The sequence below is a fragment of the Peromyscus maniculatus genome, chromosome 1 (assembly GCF_049852395.1).
Source record: "Peromyscus maniculatus bairdii isolate BWxNUB_F1_BW_parent chromosome 1, HU_Pman_BW_mat_3.1, whole genome shotgun sequence".
Taxonomy (NCBI): Eukaryota; Metazoa; Chordata; class Mammalia; order Rodentia; family Cricetidae; genus Peromyscus; species Peromyscus maniculatus.
In genome coordinates, this window is record NC_134852.1 from 46,450,421 (window position 1) to 46,477,609 (window position 27,189).

A 27,189-nucleotide genomic window follows, 5' to 3' on the forward strand; every position below is an offset into this window, starting at 1 on the left:
GAATAGCACGAGAGTTGTGTTCTTACCCTGAATGAACACTTGCTGCTAGAACTTGAAACTGAACGTGATTCAACTCCGTTTAGCAAATTTAATTGAAACCTAGTGTTCCACACAAGGAAAACATTCTGCTTTTGAGAAACAGGCATTATTGCACTCTCCTGTGTTTCCTATAGGACCAGTAGAGTGACCTAGCTCAGAACAAAAGAACTATGCTTCCTACACAAACGGGGCATATCTAGTTCAACTCAGTATTCGAAACTAAGTCAAACAAGAGCTTCTCTTCAGTCAAATACACTTTACTTGCTGGGAACATACGTGAATGCTATTTAAACAGTGTATGGCCAGAATAGCACAAGAGTGGTGTTCTTACCCTGAATGAACACTTGCTGCTAGAACGTGAAACTGCACGTGATTCAACTCCGTTTAGGAAGTTTAATTGAACCCTAGTGTGCCACACAAGAAAACACTCTGCTTTTGAGAAACGGGCATTCTTGCAATCTCCTATGTTTCCAATAGTGCCAGTAGAATGAGCTCGCTCAGAACAAAGAACTGTCCTTACTACTCAAACGGGGCATATCTAGTTCAACTATGTATTCGAAACTAAGTCAAACAGGAGCTTCTCTTCAGTCCAATACACTGTACTTGCTGGGAACGAACACGAATGCTATTCGCACTATGAATGTCCAGAATAGCACAAGAGTGGTATTCTTACCCTGAATGAACACTTGCTGCTAGAACTTGAAACTGAACGTGATTCAACTCCGTTTAGGAGGTTTAATTGAAAAATAGTGTGCCACACAAGGAAAACACTAGCTTTTATGAAAAAGGCATTCTTGCTCTCTCCTGTGTTTCCTATAGCGCCAGTAGAGTGACCTAGCTCAGAAGAACAGAAATGTGCTTCCTACACAAACGGGGCATATCTAGTTCAACTCAGTATTGTTAACTAAGCCAAACAGGAGCTTCTCTTCAGTCCAATACACTGTACTTGCTGGGAAAAGACACGAATGCGACTGGCACTGTGTATGACCAGAATAGTACAAGAGTGGTGTTCTTACCCTGAATAAACACTTGCTGCTAGGACTTGAAACTGAACGGGATTCAACTCCGTTTAGCAAGTTTAATTGAATCCTAGTGTGCCACACAAGGAAAACACTCTGCTTTTGATAAACGGGCATTCTTGCACTCTCCTGTGTTTCCATTAGGGTCAGTAGAGGGACCTAGCTCAGAACAAAAAAACTGTGCTTCCTACACAAACGGGGCATATCTAGTTCAACTCAGTATTGTAAACTAAGTAAAACAGGAACTTCTCTTCATTCCAATACACTGTACTTGCTGGGAACAGACGTGAATGCCATTTGCCCTGAGTATGGCCAGAATAGCACAAGACTGGTGTTCTTACCCTCAATGAACACTTGCTGCTAGGACTTGAAACTGAACGGGATTCAACTCCGTTTAGGAAGTTTAATTGAACCCTAGTGTGCCACACAAGGAAAACACCCTGCCTTTGAGAAAGGGGCATTCATGCACTCTCCTGTGTTTCCTACAGGTCCAGAAGAGTGAGCTAACACAGAACAAAAGAACTGTGCATCCTACACAAAGTGGGCATATCTAGTTCAACTCAGTATTGGAAACTAAGTCAAACAGGAGCTTCTCTTCAGTCCAATACACTGTACTTGCTGGGAACAGACAGGAATGCTATTTGAACTGTGTATGGCCAGAATAGCACAAGAGTTGTGTTCTTACCCTCAATGAACACTTGCTTCTAGAACTTGAAACTGAACGTGATTCAACTCCGTTTAGGAAGTTTAATTGAACCCTAGGGTGCCACACAAGGAATACATTCTGCTTTGGTGAAACGGTCATTATTGCACTCTCCTGTGTTTCCTATAGGGCCAGTAGAGTGAGCTAGCTCAGAACAAAAGAACTGTGCTTCCTACACAAACTGGGCATATTTGGTTCAACTCAGTATTGGAAACTAAGTCAAACAGGAGCTTCTCTTCAGTCCAGTACACTGCACATGCAGGGAACAGACGCGAATGCTATTGGCATTGTGTATGGCCAGAATAGCACAAGAGTGGTATTCTTACCCTGAATGAACACTTGCTGCTAGCACTTGAAACTGAACGTGATTCAACTTCGTTTAGGAGGTTTAATTGAAAAATAGTGTGTCACTCAAGGAAAACCTGGCTTTTATGAAAAAGGCATTCTTGCTCTCTCCTGTGTTTCCTATAGAACCAGTAGAGTGACCTAGCTCAGAACAACAGAAATGTGCTTCCTACACTAACGGGGCATATCTAGTTCAACTCAGTATTGGTAACTAAGTCAAACAGGAGCTTCTCTTCAGTCCAATACACTGTACTTGCTGGGAACGAACACGAATGCTATTCGCACTATGAATGTCCAGAATAGCACAAGAGTGGTATTCTTACCCTTCTTGAACACTTACTGCTAGAACTTGAAACTGAACGTGATTCAACTCCGTTTAGGAGGTTTAATTGAAAAATAGTGTGCCACACAAGAAAAATACTAGATTTTATGAAAAAGGCATTCTTGCTCTCTCCTGTGTTTCCTATAGCGCCAGTAGAGTGACCTAGCTCAGAAGAACAGAAATGTGCTTCCTACACAAACGGGGCATATCTAGTTCAACTCAGTATTGGTAACTAAGTCAAACAGGAGCTTCTGTTCAGTCCATTACACTGTATTTGCTGGGAACACACGCGAATGCTACTGCTACTGTATATGGCGAGATTAGCGCAAGAGTGGTGTTCTTTCCTTGAATGAACACTTGGTGCTAGATCTTCAAACTGAACGTGATTCAACTCCGTTTAGGAAGTTTAGTTGAACAATAGTGTGCCACACAAGAAAACACTCTGCTGTGAGAAAAAGGCAGTCTTGCACTCTCCTGTGTTTCCTATAGGGCCAGTAGAGCGAGCTAGCTCAGAACCAAAGAACTGTGCTTCCTAAACAAACGGGGCATATCTAGTTCAACTCAGTATTGGAAACTAACTAAAACAGGAGCTTCTCTTCAGTCCAGTACACTGTACTTGCTGGGAACAGACACGAATGCTATTGGCACTGTATATGACCAGAAAAGCAGGAGAGTGGTGTTCTTACCCTGAAAGAACACTTGCTGCTAGAACTTGAATATGAATATGATTCAACTCTGTATAGCATGTTTAACTGAAGAGTAGTGTGCCCCACAAGGAAAACACTCTGCTTTTGAGAAACGGGCTTTCTTGAACTCTCCTGTGTTTCCTATAGGGCAAGTAAGTGAGCTAGCTCAGAACAAAAGAACAGTGCTTCCTACACAAAGGGGTCATATCTAGTTCAACTCAGTATTGGAAACTAAGTAAAACATGAGCTTCTCTTCAGTCCAATACACTGTACTTGCTGGGAACAGACACGAATGCTATTGGCACTGTGTATGACCAGAATAGCACGAGAGTTGTGTTCTTACCCTGAATGAACACTTGCTGCTAGAACTTGAAACTGAACGTGATTCAACTCCGTTTAGCAAATTTAATTGAAACCTAGTGTTCCACACAAGGAAAACATTCTGCTTTTGAGAAACAGGCATTATTGCACTCTCCTGTGTTTCCTATAGGACCAGTAGAGTGACCTAGCTCAGAACAAAAGAACTATGCTTCCTACACAAACGGGGCATATCTAGTTCAACTCAGTATTCGAAACTAAGTCAAACAAGAGCTTCTCTTCAGTCAAATACACTTTACTTGCTGGGAACATACGTGAATGCTATTTAAACAGTGTATGGCCAGAATAGCACAAGAGTGGTGTTCTTACCCTGAATGAACACTTGCTGCTAGAACGTGAAACTGCACGTGATTCAACTCCGTTTAGGAAGTTTAATTGAACCCTAGTGTGCCACACAAGAAAACACTCTGCTTTTGAGAAACGGGCATTCTTGCAATCTCCTATGTTTCCAATAGTGCCAGTAGAATGAGCTCGCTCAGAACAAAGAACTGTCCTTACTACTCAAACGGGGCATATCTAGTTCAACTATGTATTCGAAACTAAGTCAAACAGGAGCTTCTCTTCAGTCCAATACACTGTACTTGCTGGGAACGAACACGAATGCTATTCGCACTATGAATGTCCAGAATAGCACAAGAGTGGTATTCTTACCCTGAATGAACACTTGCTGCTAGAACTTGAAACTGAACGTGATTCAACTCCGTTTAGGAGGTTTAATTGAAAAATAGTGTGCCACACAAGGAAAACACTAGCTTTTATGAAAAAGGCATTCTTGCTCTCTCCTGTGTTTCCTATAGCGCCAGTAGAGTGACCTAGCTCAGAAGAACAGAAATGTGCTTCCTACACAAACGGGGCATATCTAGTTCAACTCAGTATTGTTAACTAAGCCAAACAGGAGCTTCTCTTCAGTCCAATACACTGTACTTGCTGGGAAAAGACACGAATGCGACTGGCACTGTGTATGACCAGAATAGTACAAGAGTGGTGTTCTTACCCTGAATAAACACTTGCTGCTAGGACTTGAAACTGAACGGGATTCAACTCCGTTTAGCAAGTTTAATTGAATCCTAGTGTGCCACACAAGGAAAACACTCTGCTTTTGATAAACGGGCATTCTTGCACTCTCCTGTGTTTCCATTAGGGTCAGTAGAGGGACCTAGCTCAGAACAAAAAAACTGTGCTTCCTACACAAACGGGGCATATCTAGTTCAACTCAGTATTGTAAACTAAGTAAAACAGGAACTTCTCTTCATTCCAATACACTGTACTTGCTGGGAACAGACGTGAATGCCATTTGCCCTGAGTATGGCCAGAATAGCACAAGACTGGTGTTCTTACCCTCAATGAACACTTGCTGCTAGGACTTGAAACTGAACGGGATTCAACTCCGTTTAGGAAGTTTAATTGAACCCTAGTGTGCCACACAAGGAAAACACCCTGCCTTTGAGAAAGGGGCATTCATGCACTCTCCTGTGTTTCCTACAGGTCCAGAAGAGTGAGCTAACACAGAACAAAAGAACTGTGCATCCTACACAAAGTGGGCATATCTAGTTCAACTCAGTATTGGAAACTAAGTCAAACAGGAGCTTCTCTTCAGTCCAATACACTGTACTTGCTGGGAACAGACAGGAATGCTATTTGAACTGTGTATGGCCAGAATAGCACAAGAGTTGTGTTCTTACCCTCAATGAACACTTGCTTCTAGAACTTGAAACTGAACGTGATTCAACTCCGTTTAGGAAGTTTAATTGAACCCTAGGGTGCCACACAAGGAATACATTCTGCTTTGGTGAAACGGTCATTATTGCACTCTCCTGTGTTTCCTATAGGGCCAGTAGAGTGAGCTAGCTCAGAACAAAAGAACTTTGCTTCCTACACAAGCGGGGCCTATCTAGTTCAACTCAGTATTGGCAACTAAGTGAAAGAGGTGCTTATCTTCAGTCCTATACACTGTACTTGGTGGGAACAGAAGCGAATGCTATTTGCACAGAGTATGGCCAGAATAGCACAAGATTGGTGTTCTTACGCTGAATGAACACTAGCTGCTAGAACTTGAAACCTAATGTCATTCAATACCGTTTAGGAAGTTTAATTGAACACTTGTGTGCCACACAAGGAAAACACACTGCTTTTGAGAATCGCGCCTTCTTGTACTATCCTGTGTTTCCTATAGGGCCAGTAGAGTGAGCTAGCTCAGAACAAAAGAACTGTGCTTCCTACAAAAACGGGACATATCTCATTCAACTCAGTATTGGAAACTAAGCCAAACAGAAATTCTCTTCAGTTCGATACACTGTATTTGCTGGGTACAGACGCGAATGCTCTTGGTAATGTATATGGCGAGAATAGCACAAGAGTGGTGTTCTTACCCTGAATGACACTTGCTGCTAGAACTTGAAACTGAATGTGATTCTACTCCGTTTAGGAAGTTTAGTTGAACAATAGTGTGCCACACAAGAAAACACTCTGCTTTGAGAAAAAGGCAGTCTTGCACTCTCCTGTGTTTCCTATAGGGCCAGTAGAGCGAGCTAGCTCAGAACCAAAGAACTGTGCTTCCTACACAAACGGGGCAAATCTAGTTCAACTCAGTATTGTAAACTAAGTAAAACAGGAGCTTCTCTTCAGTTCAATACACTGTACTTGCTGGGAACAGACGTGAATGCCATTTGCCCTGAGTATGGCCAGAATAGCACAAGACTGGTGTTCTAACCTCAATGAACACTTGCTGATAGAACTTGAAACTGAACGTGATTCAACTCTGTTTTTGAAGTTTAATTGAACCCTAGTGTGCCACACAAAAAAAAAAAAAACACTCGGCTTTTGAGAAACAGGCATTTTTGCACTCTCCTGTGTTTCCTATAGGGCCAGTAGAGTTAACCAATTCAGAAAAAAAACTATGCTTACTACAAAAACAAGGCATGTCTAGTTCAACTCAGTGCTGGAGACTAAGTAAAACAGCAGCTTCTCTTCAGTCAAATACAATGTACTTTCTGGGAACAGACGCGAATGCTATTTGTTCTGTGTATGCCCAGAATGCACAAGAGTGGTGTTCTTACCCTGAATGAACACTTGCTGCTAGAACTTGAAACTGAACGTGATTGAACTACGTTTAGGAAGTTTAATTGAACACTAGTGTGCCACACAAGGAAAACACTCTTCTTTTGAGAAACGGGCATTCTTGCACTTTCCTGTGTTTCCTATAGGGCCAATAGAGTGTGCTTGCTCAGAACAAAAGAACTGTGAGTCCTACACAAACGGGGCATATCTAGTTCAACTCAGAATTCGGAACTTAGTCAAACAGGAGCTTCTCTTCATTTCAATACACTGTACTTGCTGGGAAGATACGTGAATGCTATGTAAACCGTGTATGGCCAGAATAGCACAAGAGTAGTGTTCTTACCCTGAATGAACAGTTCCTGCTAGAACTTGAAACTGAACGTGATTCAACTCCGTTTAGGAAGTTTAATTGAACCCTAGTGTGCCACACAAGGAACACATTCTGCTTTTGAGAAACGGGCATTATTGCACTCTCCTGTGTTTCCTATAGGGCCAGTACAGTGAGCTAGCTCAGAACAAAAGAACTGTGCTTGCTACACAAAAGGGGCATATCTAGTTCAACTCAGTATTGGAAACTAATTCAAAAAGGAGCTTCTCTTCAGTCCAGTACACTGCACATGCTGGGAACACACCCGAATGCTATTGGCATTGTGTATGGCCAGAATAGCACAAGAGTGGTGTTCTTACCCTGAAGGAACACTTGCTGCTAGAACTTGAAACCTATCATGATTCAACTCCGTTTAGGAAGTTTAATTGAACACTTGTGTGCCACACAAGGAATACATTCTGCTTTTGAGAAACGGGCATTATTGCACTCTCATGTGTTTCCTATAGGGCCAGTAATTGAGCTAGCTCAGAACAAAAGAACTGTGCTTCCTACACAAACTGGGCATATTTGGTTCAACTCAGTATTGGAAACTAAGTCAAACAGGAGCTTCTCTTCAGTCCAGTACACTGCACATGCAGGGAACAGACGCGAATGCTATTGGCATTGTGTATGGCCAGAATAGCACAAGAGTGGTATTCTTACCCTGAATGAACACTTGCTGCTAGCACTTGAAACTGAACGTGATTCAACTTCGTTTAGGAGGTTTAATTGAAAAATAGTGTGTCACTCAAGGAAAACCTGGCTTTTATGAAAAAGGCATTCTTGCTCTCTCCTGTGTTTCCTATAGAACCAGTAGAGTGACCTAGCTCAGAACAACAGAAATGTGCTTCCTACACTAACGGGGCATATCTAGTTCAACTCAGTATTGGTAACTAAGTCAAACAGGAGCTTCTCTTCAGTCCAATACACTGTACTTGCTGGGAACGAACACGAATGCTATTCGCACTATGAATGTCCAGAATAGCACAAGAGTGGTATTCTTACCCTTCTTGAACACTTACTGCTAGAACTTGAAACTGAACGTGATTCAACTCCGTTTAGGAGGTTTAATTGAAAAATAGTGTGCCACACAAGAAAAATACTAGATTTTATGAAAAAGGCATTCTTGCTCTCTCCTGTGTTTCCTATAGCGCCAGTAGAGTGACCTAGCTCAGAAGAACAGAAATGTGCTTCCTACACAAACGGGGCATATCTAGTTCAACTCAGTATTGGTAACTAAGTCAAACAGGAGCTTCTGTTCAGTCCATTACACTGTATTTGCTGGGAACACACGCGAATGCTACTGCTACTGTATATGGCGAGATTAGCGCAAGAGTGGTGTTCTTTCCTTGAATGAACACTTGGTGCTAGATCTTCAAACTGAACGTGATTCAACTCCGTTTAGGAAGTTTAGTTGAACAATAGTGTGCCACACAAGAAAACACTCTGCTGTGAGAAAAAGGCAGTCTTGCACTCTCCTGTGTTTCCTATAGGGCCAGTAGAGCGAGCTAGCTCAGAACCAAAGAACTGTGCTTCCTAAACAAACGGGGCATATCTAGTTCAACTCAGTATTGGAAACTAACTAAAACAGGAGCTTCTCTTCAGTCCAGTACACTGTACTTGCTGGGAACAGACACGAATGCTATTGGCACTGTATATGACCAGAAAAGCAGGAGAGTGGTGTTCTTACCCTGAAAGAACACTTGCTGCTAGAACTTGAATATGAATATGATTCAACTCTGTATAGCATGTTTAACTGAAGAGTAGTGTGCCCCACAAGGAAAACACTCTGCTTTTGAGAAACGGGCTTTCTTGAACTCTCCTGTGTTTCCTATAGGGCAAGTAAGTGAGCTAGCTCAGAACAAAAGAACAGTGCTTCCTACACAAAGGGGTCATATCTAGTTCAACTCAGTATTGGAAACTAAGTAAAACATGAGCTTCTCTTCAGTCCAATACACTGTACTTGCTGGGAACAGACACGAATGCTATTGGCACTGTGTATGACCAGAATAGCACGAGAGTTGTGTTCTTACCCTGAATGAACACTTGCTGCTAGAACTTGAAACTGAACGTGATTCAACTCCGTTTAGCAAATTTAATTGAAACCTAGTGTTCCACACAAGGAAAACATTCTGCTTTTGAGAAACAGGCATTATTGCACTCTCCTGTGTTTCCTATAGGACCAGTAGAGTGACCTAGCTCAGAACAAAAGAACTATGCTTCCTACACAAACGGGGCATATCTAGTTCAACTCAGTATTCGAAACTAAGTCAAACAAGAGCTTCTCTTCAGTCAAATACACTTTACTTGCTGGGAACATACGTGAATGCTATTTAAACAGTGTATGGCCAGAATAGCACAAGAGTGGTGTTCTTACCCTGAATGAACACTTGCTGCTAGAACGTGAAACTGCACGTGATTCAACTCCGTTTAGGAAGTTTAATTGAACCCTAGTGTGCCACAAAAGAAAACACTCTGCTTTTGAGAAACGGGCATTCTTGCAATCTCCTATGTTTCCAATAGTGCCAGTAGAATGAGCTCGCTCAGAACAAAGAACTGTCCTTACTACTCAAACGGGGCATATCTAGTTCAACTATGTATTCGAAACTAAGTCAAACAGGAGCTTCTCTTCAGTCCAATACACTGTACTTGCTGGGAACGAACACGAATGCTATTCGCACTATGAATGTCCAGAATAGCACAAGAGTGGTATTCTTACCCTGAATGAACACTTGCTGCTAGAACTTGAAACTGAACGTGATTCAACTCCGTTTAGGAGGTTTAATTGAAAAATAGTGTGCCACACAAGGAAAACACTAGCTTTTATGAAAAAGGCATTCTTGCTCTCTCCTGTGTTTCCTATAGCGCCAGTAGAGTGACCTAGCTCAGAAGAACAGAAATGTGCTTCCTACACAAACGGGGCATATCTAGTTCAACTCAGTATTGTTAACTAAGCCAAACAGGAGCTTCTCTTCAGTCCAATACACTGTACTTGCTGGGAAAAGACACGAATGCGACTGGCACTGTGTATGACCAGAATAGTACAAGAGTGGTGTTCTTACCCTGAATAAACACTTGCTGCTAGGACTTGAAACTGAACGGGATTCAACTCCGTTTAGCAAGTTTAATTGAATCCTAGTGTGCCACACAAGGAAAACACTCTGCTTTTGATAAACGGGCATTCTTGCACTCTCCTGTGTTTCCATTAGGGTCAGTAGAGGGACCTAGCTCAGAACAAAAAAACTGTGCTTCCTACACAAACGGGGCATATCTAGTTCAACTCAGTATTGTAAACTAAGTAAAACAGGAACTTCTCTTCATTCCAATACACTGTACTTGCTGGGAACAGACGTGAATGCCATTTGCCCTGAGTATGGCCAGAATAGCACAAGACTGGTGTTCTTACCCTCAATGAACACTTGCTGCTAGGACTTGAAACTGAACGGGATTCAACTCCGTTTAGGAAGTTTAATTGAACCCTAGTGTGCCACACAAGGAAAACACCCTGCCTTTGAGAAAGGGGCATTCATGCACTCTCCTGTGTTTCCTACAGGTCCAGAAGAGTGAGCTAACACAGAACAAAAGAACTGTGCATCCTACACAAAGTGGGCATATCTAGTTCAACTCAGTATTGGAAACTAAGTCAAACAGGAGCTTCTCTTCAGTCCAATACACTGTACTTGCTGGGAACAGACAGGAATGCTATTTGAACTGTGTATGGCCAGAATAGCACAAGAGTTGTGTTCTTACCCTCAATGAACACTTGCTTCTAGAACTTGAAACTGAACGTGATTCAACTCCGTTTAGGAAGTTTAATTGAACCCTAGGGTGCCACACAAGGAATACATTCTGCTTTGGTGAAACGGTCATTATTGCACTCTCCTGTGTTTCCTATAGGGCCAGTAGAGTGAGCTAGCTCAGAACAAAAGAACTTTGCTTCCTACACAAGCGGGGCCTATCTAGTTCAACTCAGTATTGGCAACTAAGTGAAAGAGGTGCTTATCTTCAGTCCTATACACTGTACTTGGTGGGAACAGAAGCGAATGCTATTTGCACAGAGTATGGCCAGAATAGCACAAGATTGGTGTTCTTACGCTGAATGAACACTAGCTGCTAGAACTTGAAACCTAATGTCATTCAATACCGTTTAGGAAGTTTAATTGAACACTTGTGTGCCACACAAGGAAAACACACTGCTTTTGAGAATCGCGCCTTCTTGTACTATCCTGTGTTTCCTATAGGGCCAGTAGAGTGAGCTAGCTCAGAACAAAAGAACTGTGCTTCCTACAAAAACGGGACATATCTCATTCAACTCAGTATTGGAAACTAAGCCAAACAGAAATTCTCTTCAGTTCGATACACTGTATTTGCTGGGTACAGACGCGAATGCTCTTGGTAATGTATATGGCGAGAATAGCACAAGAGTGGTGTTCTTACCCTGAATGACACTTGCTGCTAGAACTTGAAACTGAATGTGATTCTACTCCGTTTAGGAAGTTTAGTTGAACAATAGTGTGCCACACAAGAAAACACTCTGCTTTGAGAAAAAGGCAGTCTTGCACTCTCCTGTGTTTCCTATAGGGCCAGTAGAGCGAGCTAGCTCAGAACCAAAGAACTGTGCTTCCTACACAAACGGGGCAAATCTAGTTCAACTCAGTATTGTAAACTAAGTAAAACAGGAGCTTCTCTTCAGTTCAATACACTGTACTTGCTGGGAACAGACGTGAATGCCATTTGCCCTGAGTATGGCCAGAATAGCACAAGACTGGTGTTCTAACCTCAATGAACACTTGCTGATAGAACTTGAAACTGAACGTGATTCAACTCTGTTTTTGAAGTTTAATTGAACCCTAGTGTGCCACACAAAAAAAAAAAAAAAACACTCGGCTTTTGAGAAACAGGCATTTTTGCACTCTCCTGTGTTTCCTATAGGGCCAGTAGAGTTAACCAATTCAGAAAAAAAACTATGCTTACTACAAAAACAAGGCATGTCTAGTTCAACTCAGTGCTGGAGACTAAGTAAAACAGCAGCTTCTCTTCAGTCAAATACAATGTACTTTCTGGGAACAGACGCGAATGCTATTTGTTCTGTGTATGCCCAGAATGCACAAGAGTGGTGTTCTTACCCTGAATGAACACTTGCTGCTAGAACTTGAAACTGAACGTGATTGAACTACGTTTAGGAAGTTTAATTGAACACTAGTGTGCCACACAAGGAAAACACTCTTCTTTTGAGAAACGGGCATTCTTGCACTTTCCTGTGTTTCCTATAGGGCCAATAGAGTGTGCTTGCTCAGAACAAAAGAACTGTGAGTCCTACACAAACGGGGCATATCTAGTTCAACTCAGAATTCGGAACTTAGTCAAACAGGAGCTTCTCTTCATTTCAATACACTGTACTTGCTGGGAAGATACGTGAATGCTATGTAAACCGTGTATGGCCAGAATAGCACAAGAGTAGTGTTCTTACCCTGAATGAACAGTTCCTGCTAGAACTTGAAACTGAACGTGATTCAACTCCGTTTAGGAAGTTTAATTGAACCCTAGTGTGCCACACAAGGAACACATTCTGCTTTTGAGAAACGGGCATTATTGCACTCTCCTGTGTTTCCTATAGGGCCAGTACAGTGAGCTAGCTCAGAACAAAAGAACTGTGCTTGCTACACAAAAGGGGCATATCTAGTTCAACTCAGTATTGGAAACTAATTCAAAAAGGAGCTTCTCTTCAGTCCAGTACACTGCACATGCTGGGAACACACCCGAATGCTATTGGCATTGTGTATGGCCAGAATAGCACAAGAGTGGTGTTCTTACCCTGAAGGAACACTTGCTGCTAGAACTTGAAACCTATCATGATTCAACTCCGTTTAGGAAGTTTAATTGAACACTTGTGTGCCACACAAGGAATACATTCTGCTTTTGAGAAACGGGCATTATTGCACTCTCATGTGTTTCCTATAGGGCCAGTAATTGAGCTAGCTCAGAACAAAAGAACTGTGCTTCCTACACAAACTGGGCATATTTGGTTCAACTCAGTATTGGAAACTAAGTCAAACAGGAGCTTCTCTTCAGTCCAGTACACTGCACATGCAGGGAACAGACGCGAATGCTATTGGCATTGTGTATGGCCAGAATAGCACAAGAGTGGTATTCTTACCCTGAATGAACACTTGCTGCTAGCACTTGAAACTGAACGTGATTCAACTTCGTTTAGGAGGTTTAATTGAAAAATAGTGTGTCACTCAAGGAAAACCTGGCTTTTATGAAAAAGGCATTCTGGCTCTCTCCTGTGTTTCCTATAGAACCAGTAGAGTGACCTAGCTCAGAACAACAGAAATGTGCTTCCTACACTAACGGGGCATATCTAGTTCAACTCAGTATTGGTAACTAAGTCAAACAGGAGCTTCTCTTCAGTCCAATACACTGTACTTGCTGGGAACGAACACGAATGCTATTCGCACTATGAATGTCCAGAATAGCACAAGAGTGGTATTCTTACCCTTCTTGAACACTTACTGCTAGAACTTGAAACTGAACGTGATTCAACTCCGTTTAGGAGGTTTAATTGAAAAATAGTGTGCCACACAAGAAAAATACTAGATTTTATGAAAAAGGCATTCTTGCTCTCTCCTGTGTTTCCTATAGCGCCAGTAGAGTGACCTAGCTCAGAAGAACAGAAATGTGCTTCCTACACAAACGGGGCATATCTAGTTCAACTCAGTATTGGTAACTAAGTCAAACAGGAGCTTCTGTTCAGTCCATTACACTGTATTTGCTGGGAACACACGCGAATGCTACTGCTACTGTATATGGCGAGATTAGCGCAAGAGTGGTGTTCTTTCCTTGAATGAACACTTGGTGCTAGATCTTCAAACTGAACGTGATTCAACTCCGTTTAGGAAGTTTAGTTGAACAATAGTGTGCCACACAAGAAAACACTCTGCTGTGAGAAAAAGGCAGTCTTGCACTCTCCTGTGTTTCCTATAGGGCCAGTAGAGCGAGCTAGCTCAGAACCAAAGAACTGTGCTTCCTAAACAAACGGGGCATATCTAGTTCAACTCAGTATTGGAAACTAACTAAAACAGGAGCTTCTCTTCAGTCCAGTACACTGTACTTGCTGGGAACAGACACGAATGCTATTGGCACTGTATATGACCAGAAAAGCAGGAGAGTGGTGTTCTTACCCTGAAAGAACACTTGCTGCTAGAACTTGAATATGAATATGATTCAACTCTGTATAGCATGTTTAACTGAAGAGTAGTGTGCCCCACAAGGAAAACACTCTGCTTTTGAGAAACGGGCTTTCTTGAACTCTCCTGTGTTTCCTATAGGGCAAGTAAGTGAGCTAGCTCAGAACAAAAGAACAGTGCTTCCTACACAAAGGGGTCATATCTAGTTCAACTCAGTATTGGAAACTAAGTAAAACATGAGCTTCTCTTCAGTCCAATACACTGTACTTGCTGGGAACAGACACGAATGCTATTGGCACTGTGTATGACCAGAATAGCACGAGAGTTGTGTTCTTACCCTGAATGAACACTTGCTGCTAGAACTTGAAACTGAACGTGATTCAACTCCGTTTAGCAAATTTAATTGAAACCTAGTGTTCCACACAAGGAAAACATTCTGCTTTTGAGAAACAGGCATTATTGCACTCTCCTGTGTTTCCTATAGGACCAGTAGAGTGACCTAGCTCAGAACAAAAGAACTATGCTTCCTACACAAACGGGGCATATCTAGTTCAACTCAGTATTCGAAACTAAGTCAAACAAGAGCTTCTCTTCAGTCAAATACACTTTACTTGCTGGGAACATACGTGAATGCTATTTAAACAGTGTATGGCCAGAATAGCACAAGAGTGGTGTTCTTACCCTGAATGAACACTTGCTGCTAGAACGTGAAACTGCACGTGATTCAACTCCGTTTAGGAAGTTTAATTGAACCCTAGTGTGCCACACAAGAAAACACTCTGCTTTTGAGAAACGGGCATTCTTGCAATCTCCTATGTTTCCAATAGTGCCAGTAGAATGAGCTCGCTCAGAACAAAGAACTGTCCTTACTACTCAAACGGGGCATATCTAGTTCAACTATGTATTCGAAACTAAGTCAAACAGGAGCTTCTCTTCAGTCCAATACACTGTACTTGCTGGGAACGAACACGAATGCTATTCGCACTATGAATGTCCAGAATAGCACAAGAGTGGTATTCTTACCCTGAATGAACACTTGCTGCTAGAACTTGAAACTGAACGTGATTCAACTCCGTTTAGGAGGTTTAATTGAAAAATAGTGTGCCACACAAGGAAAACACTAGCTTTTATGAAAAAGGCATTCTTGCTCTCTCCTGTGTTTCCTATAGCGCCAGTAGAGTGACCTAGCTCAGAAGAACAGAAATGTGCTTCCTACACAAACGGGGCATATCTAGTTCAACTCAGTATTGTTAACTAAGCCAAACAGGAGCTTCTCTTCAGTCCAATACACTGTACTTGCTGGGAAAAGACACGAATGCGACTGGCACTGTGTATGACCAGAATAGTACAAGAGTGGTGTTCTTACCCTGAATAAACACTTGCTGCTAGGACTTGAAACTGAACGGGATTCAACTCCGTTTAGCAAGTTTAATTGAATCCTAGTGTGCCACACAAGGAAAACACTCTGCTTTTGATAAACGGGCATTCTTGCACTCTCCTGTGTTTCCATTAGGGTCAGTAGAGGGACCTAGCTCAGAACAAAAAAACTGTGCTTCCTACACAAACGGGGCATATCTAGTTCAACTCAGTATTGTAAACTAAGTAAAACAGGAACTTCTCTTCATTCCAATACACTGTACTTGCTGGGAACAGACGTGAATGCCATTTGCCCTGAGTATGGCCAGAATAGCACAAGACTGGTGTTCTTACCCTCAATGAACACTTGCTGCTAGGACTTGAAACTGAACGGGATTCAACTCCGTTTAGGAAGTTTAATTGAACCCTAGTGTGCCACACAAGGAAAACACCCTGCCTTTGAGAAAGGGGCATTCATGCACTCTCCTGTGTTTCCTACAGGTCCAGAAGAGTGAGCTAACACAGAACAAAAGAACTGTGCATCCTACACAAAGTGGGCATATCTAGTTCAACTCAGTATTGGAAACTAAGTCAAACAGGAGCTTCTCTTCAGTCCAATACACTGTACTTGCTGGGAACAGACAGGAATGCTATTTGAACTGTGTATGGCCAGAATAGCACAAGAGTTGTGTTCTTACCCTCAATGAACACTTGCTTCTAGAACTTGAAACTGAACGTGATTCAACTCCGTTTAGGAAGTTTAATTGAACCCTAGGGTGCCACACAAGGAATACATTCTGCTTTGGTGAAACGGTCATTATTGCACTCTCCTGTGTTTCCTATAGGGCCAGTAGAGTGAGCTAGCTCAGAACAAAAGAACTTTGCTTCCTACACAAGCGGGGCCTATCTAGTTCAACTCAGTATTGGCAACTAAGTGAAAGAGGTGCTTATCTTCAGTCCTATACACTGTACTTGGTGGGAACAGAAGCGAATGCTATTTGCACAGAGTATGGCCAGAATAGCACAAGATTGGTGTTCTTACGCTGAATGAACACTAGCTGCTAGAACTTGAAACCTAATGTCATTCAATACCGTTTAGGAAGTTTAATTGAACACTTGTGTGCCACACAAGGAAAACACACTGCTTTTGAGAATCGCGCCTTCTTGTACTATCCTGTGTTTCCTATAGGGCCAGTAGAGTGAGCTAGCTCAGAACAAAAGAACTGTGCTTCCTACAAAAACGGGACATATCTCATTCAACTCAGTATTGGAAACTAAGCCAAACAGAAATTCTCTTCAGTTCGATACACTGTATTTGCTGGGTACAGACGCGAATGCTCTTGGTAATGTATATGGCGAGAATAGCACAAGAGTGGTGTTCTTACCCTGAATGACACTTGCTGCTAGAACTTGAAACTGAATGTGATTCTACTCCGTTTAGGAAGTTTAGTTGAACAATAGTGTGCCACACAAGAAAACACTCTGCTTTGAGAAAAAGGCAGTCTTGCACTCTCCTGTGTTTCCTATAGGGCCAGTAGAGCGAGCTAGCTCAGAACCAAAGAACTGTGCTTCCTACACAAACGGGGCAAATCTAGTTCAACTCAGTATTGTAAACTAAGTAAAACAGGAGCTTCTCTTCAGTTCAATACACTGTACTTGCTGGGAACAGACGTGAATGCCATTTGCCCTGAGTATGGCCAGAATAGCACAAGACTGGTGTTCTAACCTCAATGAACACTTGCTGATAGAACTTGAAACTGAACGTGATTCAACTCTGTTTTTGAAGTTTAATTGAACCCTAGTGTGCCACACAAAAAAAAAAAAAACACTCGGCTTTTGAGAAACAGGCATTTTTGCACTCTCCTGTGTTTCCTATAGGGCCAGTAGAGTTAACCAATTCAGAAAAAAAACTATGCTTACTACAAAAACAAGGCATGTCTAGTTCAACTCAGTGCTGGAGACTAAGTAAAACAGCAGCTTCTCTTCAGTCAAATACAATGTACTTTCTGGGAACAGACGCGAATGCTATTTGTTCTGTGTATGCCCAGAATGCACAAGAGTGGTGTTCTTACCCTGAATGAACACTTGCTGCTAGAACTTGAAACTGAACGTGATTGAACTACGTTTAGGAAGTTTAATTGAACACTAGTGTGCCACACAAGGAAAACACTCTTCTTTTGAGAAACGGGCATTCTTGCACTTTCCTGTGTTTCCTATAGGGCCAATAGAGTGTGCTTGCTCAGAACAAAAGAACTGTGAGTCCTACACAAACGGGGCATATCTAGTTCAACTCAGAATTCGGAACTTAGTCAAACAGGAGCTTCTCTTCATTTCAATACACTGTACTTGCTGGGAAGATACGTGAATGCTATGTAAACCGTGTATGGCCAGAATAGCACAAGAGTAGTGTTCTTACCCTGAATGAACAGTTCCTGCTAGAACTTGAAACTGAACGTGATTCAACTCCGTTTAGGAAGTTTAATTGAACCCTAGTGTGCCACACAAGGAACACATTCTGCTTTTGAGAAACGGGCATTATTGCACTCTCCTGTGTTTCCTATAGGGCCAGTACAGTGAGCTAGCTCAGAACAAAAGAACTGTGCTTGCTACACAAAAGGGGCATATCTAGTTCAACTCAGTATTGGAAACTAATTCAAAAAGGAGCTTCTCTTCAGTCCAGTACACTGCACATGCTGGGAACACACCCGAATGCTATTGGCATTGTGTATGGCCAGAATAGCACAAGAGTGGTGTTCTTACCCTGAAGGAACACTTGCTGCTAGAACTTGAAACCTATCATGATTCAACTCCGTTTAGGAAGTTTAATTGAACACTTGTGTGCCACACAAGGAATACATTCTGCTTTTGAGAAACGGGCATTATTGCACTCTCATGTGTTTCCTATAGGGCCAGTAATTGAGCTAGCTCAGAACAAAAGAACTGTGCTTCCTACACAAACTGGGCATATTTGGTTCAACTCAGTATTGGAAACTAAGTCAAACAGGAGCTTCTCTTCAGTCCAGTACACTGCACATGCAGGGAACAGACGCGAATGCTATTGGCATTGTGTATGGCCAGAATAGCACAAGAGTGGTATTCTTACCCTGAATGAACACTTGCTGCTAGCACTTGAAACTGAACGTGATTCAACTTCGTTTAGGAGGTTTAATTGAAAAATAGTGTGTCACTCAAGGAAAACCTGGCTTTTATGAAAAAGGCATTCTGGCTCTCTCCTGTGTTTCCTATAGAACCAGTAGAGTGACCTAGCTCAGAACAACAGAAATGTGCTTCCTACACTAACGGGGCATATCTAGTTCAACTCAGTATTGGTAACTAAGTCAAACAGGAGCTTCTCTTCAGTCCAATACACTGTACTTGCTGGGAACGAACACGAATGCTATTCGCACTATGAATGTCCAGAATAGCACAAGAGTGGTATTCTTACCCTTCTTGAACACTTACTGCTAGAACTTGAAACTGAACGTGATTCAACTCCGTTTAGGAGGTTTAATTGAAAAATAGTGTGCCACACAAGAAAAATACTAGATTTTATGAAAAAGGCATTCTTGCTCTCTCCTGTGTTTCCTATAGCGCCAGTAGAGTGACCTAGCTCAGAAGAACAGAAATGTGCTTCCTACACAAACGGGGCATATCTAGTTCAACTCAGTATTGGTAACTAAGTCAAACAGGAGCTTCTGTTCAGTCCATTACACTGTATTTGCTGGGAACACACGCGAATGCTACTGCTACTGTATATGGCGAGATTAGCGCAAGAGTGGTGTTCTTTCCTTGAATGAACACTTGGTGCTAGATCTTCAAACTGAACGTGATTCAACTCCGTTTAGGAAGTTTAGTTGAACAATAGTGTGCCACACAAGAAAACACTCTGCTGTGAGAAAAAGGCAGTCTTGCACTCTCCTGTGTTTCCTATAGGGCCAGTAGAGCGAGCTAGCTCAGAACCAAAGAACTGTGCTTCCTAAACAAACGGGGCATATCTAGTTCAACTCAGTATTGGAAACTAACTAAAACAGGAGCTTCTCTTCAGTCCAGTACACTGTACTTGCTGGGAACAGACACGAATGCTATTGGCACTGTATATGACCAGAAAAGCAGGAGAGTGGTGTTCTTACCCTGAAAGAACACTTGCTGCTAGAACTTGAATATGAATATGATTCAACTCTGTATAGCATGTTTAACTGAAGAGTAGTGTGCCCCACAAGGAAAACACTCTGCTTTTGAGAAACGGGCTTTCTTGAACTCTCCTGTGTTTCCTATAGGGCAAGTAAGTGAGCTAGCTCAGAACAAAAGAACAGTGCTTCCTACACAAAGGGGTCATATCTAGTTCAACTCAGTATTGGAAACTAAGTAAAACATGAGCTTCTCTTCAGTCCAATACACTGTACTTGCTGGGAACAGACACGAATGCTATTGGCACTGTGTATGACCAGAATAGCACGAGAGTTGTGTTCTTACCCTGAATGAACACTTGCTGCTAGAACTTGAAACTGAACGTGATTCAACTCCGTTTAGCAAATTTAATTGAAACCTAGTGTTCCACACAAGGAAAACATTCTGCTTTTGAGAAACAGGCATTATTGCACTCTCCTGTGTTTCCTATAGGACCAGTAGAGTGACCTAGCTCAGAACAAAAGAACTATGCTTCCTACACAAACGGGGCATATCTAGTTCAACTCAGTATTCGAAACTAAGTCAAACAAGAGCTTCTCTTCAGTCAAATACACTTTACTTGCTGGGAACATACGTGAATGCTATTTAAACAGTGTATGGCCAGAATAGCACAAGAGTGGTGTTCTTACCCTGAATGAACACTTGCTGCTAGAACGTGAAACTGCACGTGATTCAACTCCGTTTAGGAAGTTTAATTGAACCCTAGTGTGCCACACAAGAAAACACTCTGCTTTTGAGAAACGGGCATTCTTGCAATCTCCTATGTTTCCAATAGTGCCAGTAGAATGAGCTCGCTCAGAACAAAGAACTGTCCTTACTACTCAAACGGGGCATATCTAGTTCAACTATGTATTCGAAACTAAGTCAAACAGGAGCTTCTCTTCAGTCCAATACACTGTACTTGCTGGGAACGAACACGAATGCTATTCGCACTATGAATGTCCAGAATAGCACAAGAGTGGTATTCTTACCCTGAATGAACACTTGCTGCTAGAACTTGAAACTGAACGTGATTCAACTCCGTTTAGGAGGTTTAATTGAAAAATAGTGTGCCACACAAGGAAAACACTAGCTTTTATGAAAAAGGCATTCTTGCTCTCTCCTGTGTTTCCTATAGCGCCAGTAGAGTGACCTAGCTCAGAAGAACAGAAATGTGCTTCCTACACAAACGGGGCATATCTAGTTCAACTCAGTATTGTTAACTAAGCCAAACAGGAGCTTCTCTTCAGTCCAATACACTGTACTTGCTGGGAAAAGACACGAATGCGACTGGCACTGTGTATGACCAGAATAGTACAAGAGTGGTGTTCTTACCCTGAATAAACACTTGCTGCTAGGACTTGAAACTGAACGGGATTCAACTCCGTTTAGCAAGTTTAATTGAATCCTAGTGTGCCACACAAGGAAAACACTCTGCTTTTGATAAACGGGCATTCTTGCACTCTCCTGTGTTTCCATTAGGGTCAGTAGAGGGACCTAGCTCAGAACAAAAAAACTGTGCTTCCTACACAAACGGGGCATATCTAGTTCAACTCAGTATTGTAAACTAAGTAAAACAGGAACTTCTCTTCATTCCAATACACTGTACTTGCTGGGAACAGACGTGAATGCCATTTGCCCTGAGTATGGCCAGAATAGCACAAGACTGGTGTTCTTACCCTCAATGAACACTTGCTGCTAGGACTTGAAACTGAACGGGATTCAACTCCGTTTAGGAAGTTTAATTGAACCCTAGTGTGCCACACAAGGAAAACACCCTGCCTTTGAGAAAGGGGCATTCATGCACTCTCCTGTGTTTCCTACAGGTCCAGAAGAGTGAGCTAACACAGAACAAAAGAACTGTGCATCCTACACAAAGTGGGCATATCTAGTTCAACTCAGTATTGGAAACTAAGTCAAACAGGAGCTTCTCTTCAGTCCAATACACTGTACTTGCTGGGAACAGACAGGAATGCTATTTGAACTGTGTATGGCCAGAATAGCACAAGAGTTGTGTTCTTACCCTCAATGAACACTTGCTTCTAGAACTTGAAACTGAACGTGATTCAACTCCGTTTAGGAAGTTTAATTGAACCCTAGGGTGCCACACAAGGAATACATTCTGCTTTGGTGAAACGGTCATTATTGCACTCTCCTGTGTTTCCTATAGGGCCAGTAGAGTGAGCTAGCTCAGAACAAAAGAACTTTGCTTCCTACACAAGCGGGGCCTATCTAGTTCAACTCAGTATTGGCAACTAAGTGAAAGAGGTGCTTATCTTCAGTCCTATACACTGTACTTGGTGGGAACAGAAGCGAATGCTATTTGCACAGAGTATGGCCAGAATAGCACAAGATTGGTGTTCTTACGCTGAATGAACACTAGCTGCTAGAACTTGAAACCTAATGTCATTCAATACCGTTTAGGAAGTTTAATTGAACACTTGTGTGCCACACAAGGAAAACACACTGCTTTTGAGAATCGCGCCTTCTTGTACTATCCTGTGTTTCCTATAGGGCCAGTAGAGTGAGCTAGCTCAGAACAAAAGAACTGTGCTTCCTACAAAAACGGGACATATCTCATTCAACTCAGTATTGGAAACTAAGCCAAACAGAAATTCTCTTCAGTTCGATACACTGTATTTGCTGGGTACAGACGCGAATGCTCTTGGTAATGTATATGGCGAGAATAGCACAAGAGTGGTGTTCTTACCCTGAATGACACTTGCTGCTAGAACTTGAAACTGAATGTGATTCTACTCCGTTTAGGAAGTTTAGTTGAACAATAGTGTGCCACACAAGAAAACACTCTGCTTTGAGAAAAAGGCAGTCTTGCACTCTCCTGTGTTTCCTATAGGGCCAGTAGAGCGAGCTAGCTCAGAACCAAAGAACTGTGCTTCCTACACAAACGGGGCAAATCTAGTTCAACTCAGTATTGTAAACTAAGTAAAACAGGAGCTTCTCTTCAGTTCAATACACTGTACTTGCTGGGAACAGACGTGAATGCCATTTGCCCTGAATATGGCCAGAATAGCACAAGACTGGTGTTCTAACCTCAATGAACACTTGCTGATAGAACTTGAAACTGAACGTGATTCAACTCTGTTTTTGAAGTTTAATTGAACCCTAGTGTGCCACACAAAAAAAAAAAAACACTCGGCTTTTGAGAAACAGGCATTTTTGCACTCTCCTGTGTTTCCTATAGGGCCAGTAGAGTTAACCAATTCAGAAAAAAAACTATGCTTACTACAAAAACAAGGCATGTCTAGTTCAACTCAGTGCTGGAGACTAAGTAAAACAGCAGCTTCTCTTCAGTCAAATACAATGTACTTTCTGGGAACAGACGCGAATGCTATTTGTTCTGTGTATGCCCAGAATGCACAAGAGTGGTGTTCTTACCCTGAATGAACACTTGCTGCTAGAACTTGAAACTGAACGTGATTGAACTACGTTTAGGAAGTTTAATTGAACACTAGTGTGCCACACAAGGAAAACACTCTTCTTTTGAGAAACGGGCATTCTTGCACTTTCCTGTGTTTCCTATAGGGCCAATAGAGTGTGCTTGCTCAGAACAAAAGAACTGTGAGTCCTACACAAACGGGGCATATCTAGTTCAACTCAGAATTCGGAACTTAGTCAAACAGGAGCTTCTCTTCATTTCAATACACTGTACTTGCTGGGAAGATACGTGAATGCTATGTAAACCGTGTATGGCCAGAATAGCACAAGAGTAGTGTTCTTACCCTGAATGAACAGTTCCTGCTAGAACTTGAAACTGAACGTGATTCAACTCCGTTTAGGAAGTTTAATTGAACCCTAGTGTGCCACACAAGGAACACATTCTGCTTTTGAGAAACGGGCATTATTGCACTCTCCTGTGTTTCCTATAGGGCCAGTACAGTGAGCTAGCTCAGAACAAAAGAACTGTGCTTGCTACACAAAAGGGGCATATCTAGTTCAACTCAGTATTGGAAACTAATTCAAAAAGGAGCTTCTCTTCAGTCCAGTACACTGCACATGCTGGGAACACACCCGAATGCTATTGGCATTGTGTATGGCCAGAATAGCACAAGAGTGGTGTTCTTACCCTGAAGGAACACTTGCTGCTAGAACTTGAAACCTATCATGATTCAACTCCGTTTAGGAAGTTTAATTGAACACTTGTGTGCCACACAAGGAATACATTCTGCTTTTGAGAAACGGGCATTATTGCACTCTCATGTGTTTCCTATAGGGCCAGTAATTGAGCTAGCTCAGAACAAAAGAACTGTGCTTCCTACACAAACTGGGCATATTTGGTTCAACTCAGTATTGGAAACTAAGTCAAACAGGAGCTTCTCTTCAGTCCAGTACACTGCACATGCAGGGAACAGACGCGAATGCTATTGGCATTGTGTATGGCCAGAATAGCACAAGAGTGGTATTCTTACCCTGAATGAACACTTGCTGCTAGCACTTGAAACTGAACGTGATTCAACTTCGTTTAGGAGGTTTAATTGAAAAATAGTGTGTCACTCAAGGAAAACCTGGCTTTTATGAAAAAGGCATTCTTGCTCTCTCCTGTGTTTCCTATAGAACCAGTAGAGTGACCTAGCTCAGAACAACAGAAATGTGCTTCCTACACTAACGGGGCATATCTAGTTCAACTCAGTATTGGTAACTAAGTCAAACAGGAGCTTCTCTTCAGTCCAATACACTGTACTTGCTGGGAACGAACACGAATGCTATTCGCACTATGAATGTCCAGAATAGCACAAGAGTGGTATTCTTACCCTTCTTGAACACTTACTGCTAGAACTTGAAACTGAACGTGATTCAACTCCGTTTAGGAGGTTTAATTGAAAAATAGTGTGCCACACAAGAAAAATACTAGATTTTATGAAAAAGGCATTCTTGCTCTCTCCTGTGTTTCCTATAGCGCCAGTAGAGTGACCTAGCTCAGAAGAACAGAAATGTGCTTCCTACACAAACGGGGCATATCTAGTTCAACTCAGTATTGGTAACTAAGTCAAACAGGAGCTTCTGTTCAGTCCATTACACTGTATTTGCTGGGAACACACGCGAATGCTACTGCTACTGTATATGGCGAGAATAGCGCAAGAGTGGTGTTCTTTCCTTGAATGAACACTTGGTGCTAGATCTTCAAACTGAACGTGATTCAACTCCGTTTAGGAAGTTTAGTTGAACAATAGTGTGCCACACAAGAAAACACTCTGCTGTGAGAAAAAGGCAGTCTTGCACTCTCCTGTGTTTCCTATAGGGCCAGTAGAGCGAGCTAGCTCAGAACCAAAGAACTGTGCTTCCTAAACAAACGGGGCATATCTAGTTCAACTCAGTATTGGAAACTAACTAAAACAGGAGCTTCTCTTCAGTCCAGTACACTGTACTTGCTGGGAACAGACACGAATGCTATTGGCACTGTATATGACCAGAAAAGCAGGAGAGTGGTGTTCTTACCCTGAAAGAACACTTGCTGCTAGAACTTGAATATGAATATGATTCAACTCTGTATAGCATGTTTAACTGAAGAGTAGTGTGCCCCACAAGGAAAACACTCTGCTTTTGAGAAACGGGCTTTCTTGAACTCTCCTGTGTTTCCTATAGGGCAAGTAAGTGAGCTAGCTCAGAACAAAAGAACAGTGCTTCCTACACAAAGGGGTCATATCTAGTTCAACTCAGTATTGGAAACTAAGTAAAACATGAGCTTCTCTTCAGTCCAATACACTGTACTTGCTGGGAACAGACACGAATGCTATTGGCACTGTGTATGACCAGAATAGCACGAGAGTTGTGTTCTTACCCTGAATGAACACTTGCTGCTAGAACTTGAAACTGAACGTGATTCAACTCCGTTTAGCAAATTTAATTGAAACCTAGTGTTCCACACAAGGAAAACATTCTGCTTTTGAGAAACAGGCATTATTGCACTCTCCTGTGTTTCCTATAGGACCAGTAGAGTGACCTAGCTCAGAACAAAAGAACTATGCTTCCTACACAAACGGGGCATATCTAGTTCAACTCAGTATTCGAAACTAAGTCAAACAAGAGCTTCTCTTCAGTCAAATACACTTTACTTGCTGGGAACATACGTGAATGCTATTTAAACAGTGTATGGCCAGAATAGCACAAGAGTGGTGTTCTTACCCTGAATGAACACTTGCTGCTAGAACGTGAAACTGCACGTGATTCAACTCCGTTTAGGAAGTTTAATTGAACCCTAGTGTGCCACACAAGAAAACACTCTGCTTTTGAGAAACGGGCATTCTTGCAATCTCCTATGTTTCCAATAGTGCCAGTAGAATGAGCTCGCTCAGAACAAAGAACTGTCCTTACTACTCAAACGGGGCATATCTAGTTCAACTATGTATTCGAAACTAAGTCAAACAGGAGCTTCTCTTCAGTCCAATACACTGTACTTGCTGGGAACGAACACGAATGCTATTCGCACTATGAATGTCCAGAATAGCACAAGAGTGGTATTCTTACCCTGAATGAACACTTGCTGCTAGAACTTGAAACTGAACGTGATTCAACTCCGTTTAGGAGGTTTAATTGAAAAATAGTGTGCCACACAAGGAAAACACTAGCTTTTATGAAAAAGGCATTCTTGCTCTCTCCTGTGTTTCCTATAGCGCCAGTAGAGTGACCTAGCTCAGAAGAACAGAAATGTGCTTCCTACACAAACGGGGCATATCTAATTCAACTCAGTATTGTTAACTAAGCCAAACAGGAGCTTCTCTTCAGTCCAATACACTGTACTTGCTGGGAAAAGACACGAATGCGACTGGCACTGTGTATGACCAGAATAGTACAAGAGTGGTGTTCTTACCCTGGATGAACACTTGCTGCTAGGACTTGAAACTGAACGGGATTCAACTCCGTTTAGGAAGTTTAATTGAATCCTAGTGTGCCACACAAGGAAAACACTCTGCTTTTGATAAACGGGCATTCTTGCATTCTCCTGTGTTTCCATTAGGGTCAGTAGAGGGACCTAGCTCAGAACAAAAGAACTGTGCTTCCTACACAAACGGGGCATATCTAGTTCAACTCAGTATTGTAAACTAAGTAAAACAGGAACTTCTCTTCATTCCAATACACTGTACTTGCTGGGAACAGACGTGAATGCCATTTGCCCTGAGTATGGCCAGAATAGCACAAGACTGGTGTTCTTACCCTCAATGAACACTTGCTGCTAGGACTTGAAACTGAACGGGATTCATCTCCGTTTAGGAAGTTTAATTGAACCCTAGTGTGCCACACAAGGAAAACACCCTGCCTTTGAGAAAGGGGCATTCTTGCACTCTCCTGTGTTTCCTACAGGTCCAGAAGAGTGAGCTAACACAGAACAAAAGAACTGTGCTTCCTACACAAAGTGGGCATATCTAGTTCAACTCAGTATTGGAAACTAAGTCAACAAGGAGCTTCTCTTCAGTCCAATACACTGTACTTGCTGGGAACAGACAGGAATGCTATCTGAACTGTGTATGGCCAGAATAGCACAAGAGTTGTGTTCTTACCCTCAATGAACACTTGCTTGTAGAACTTGACACTGAACGTGATTCA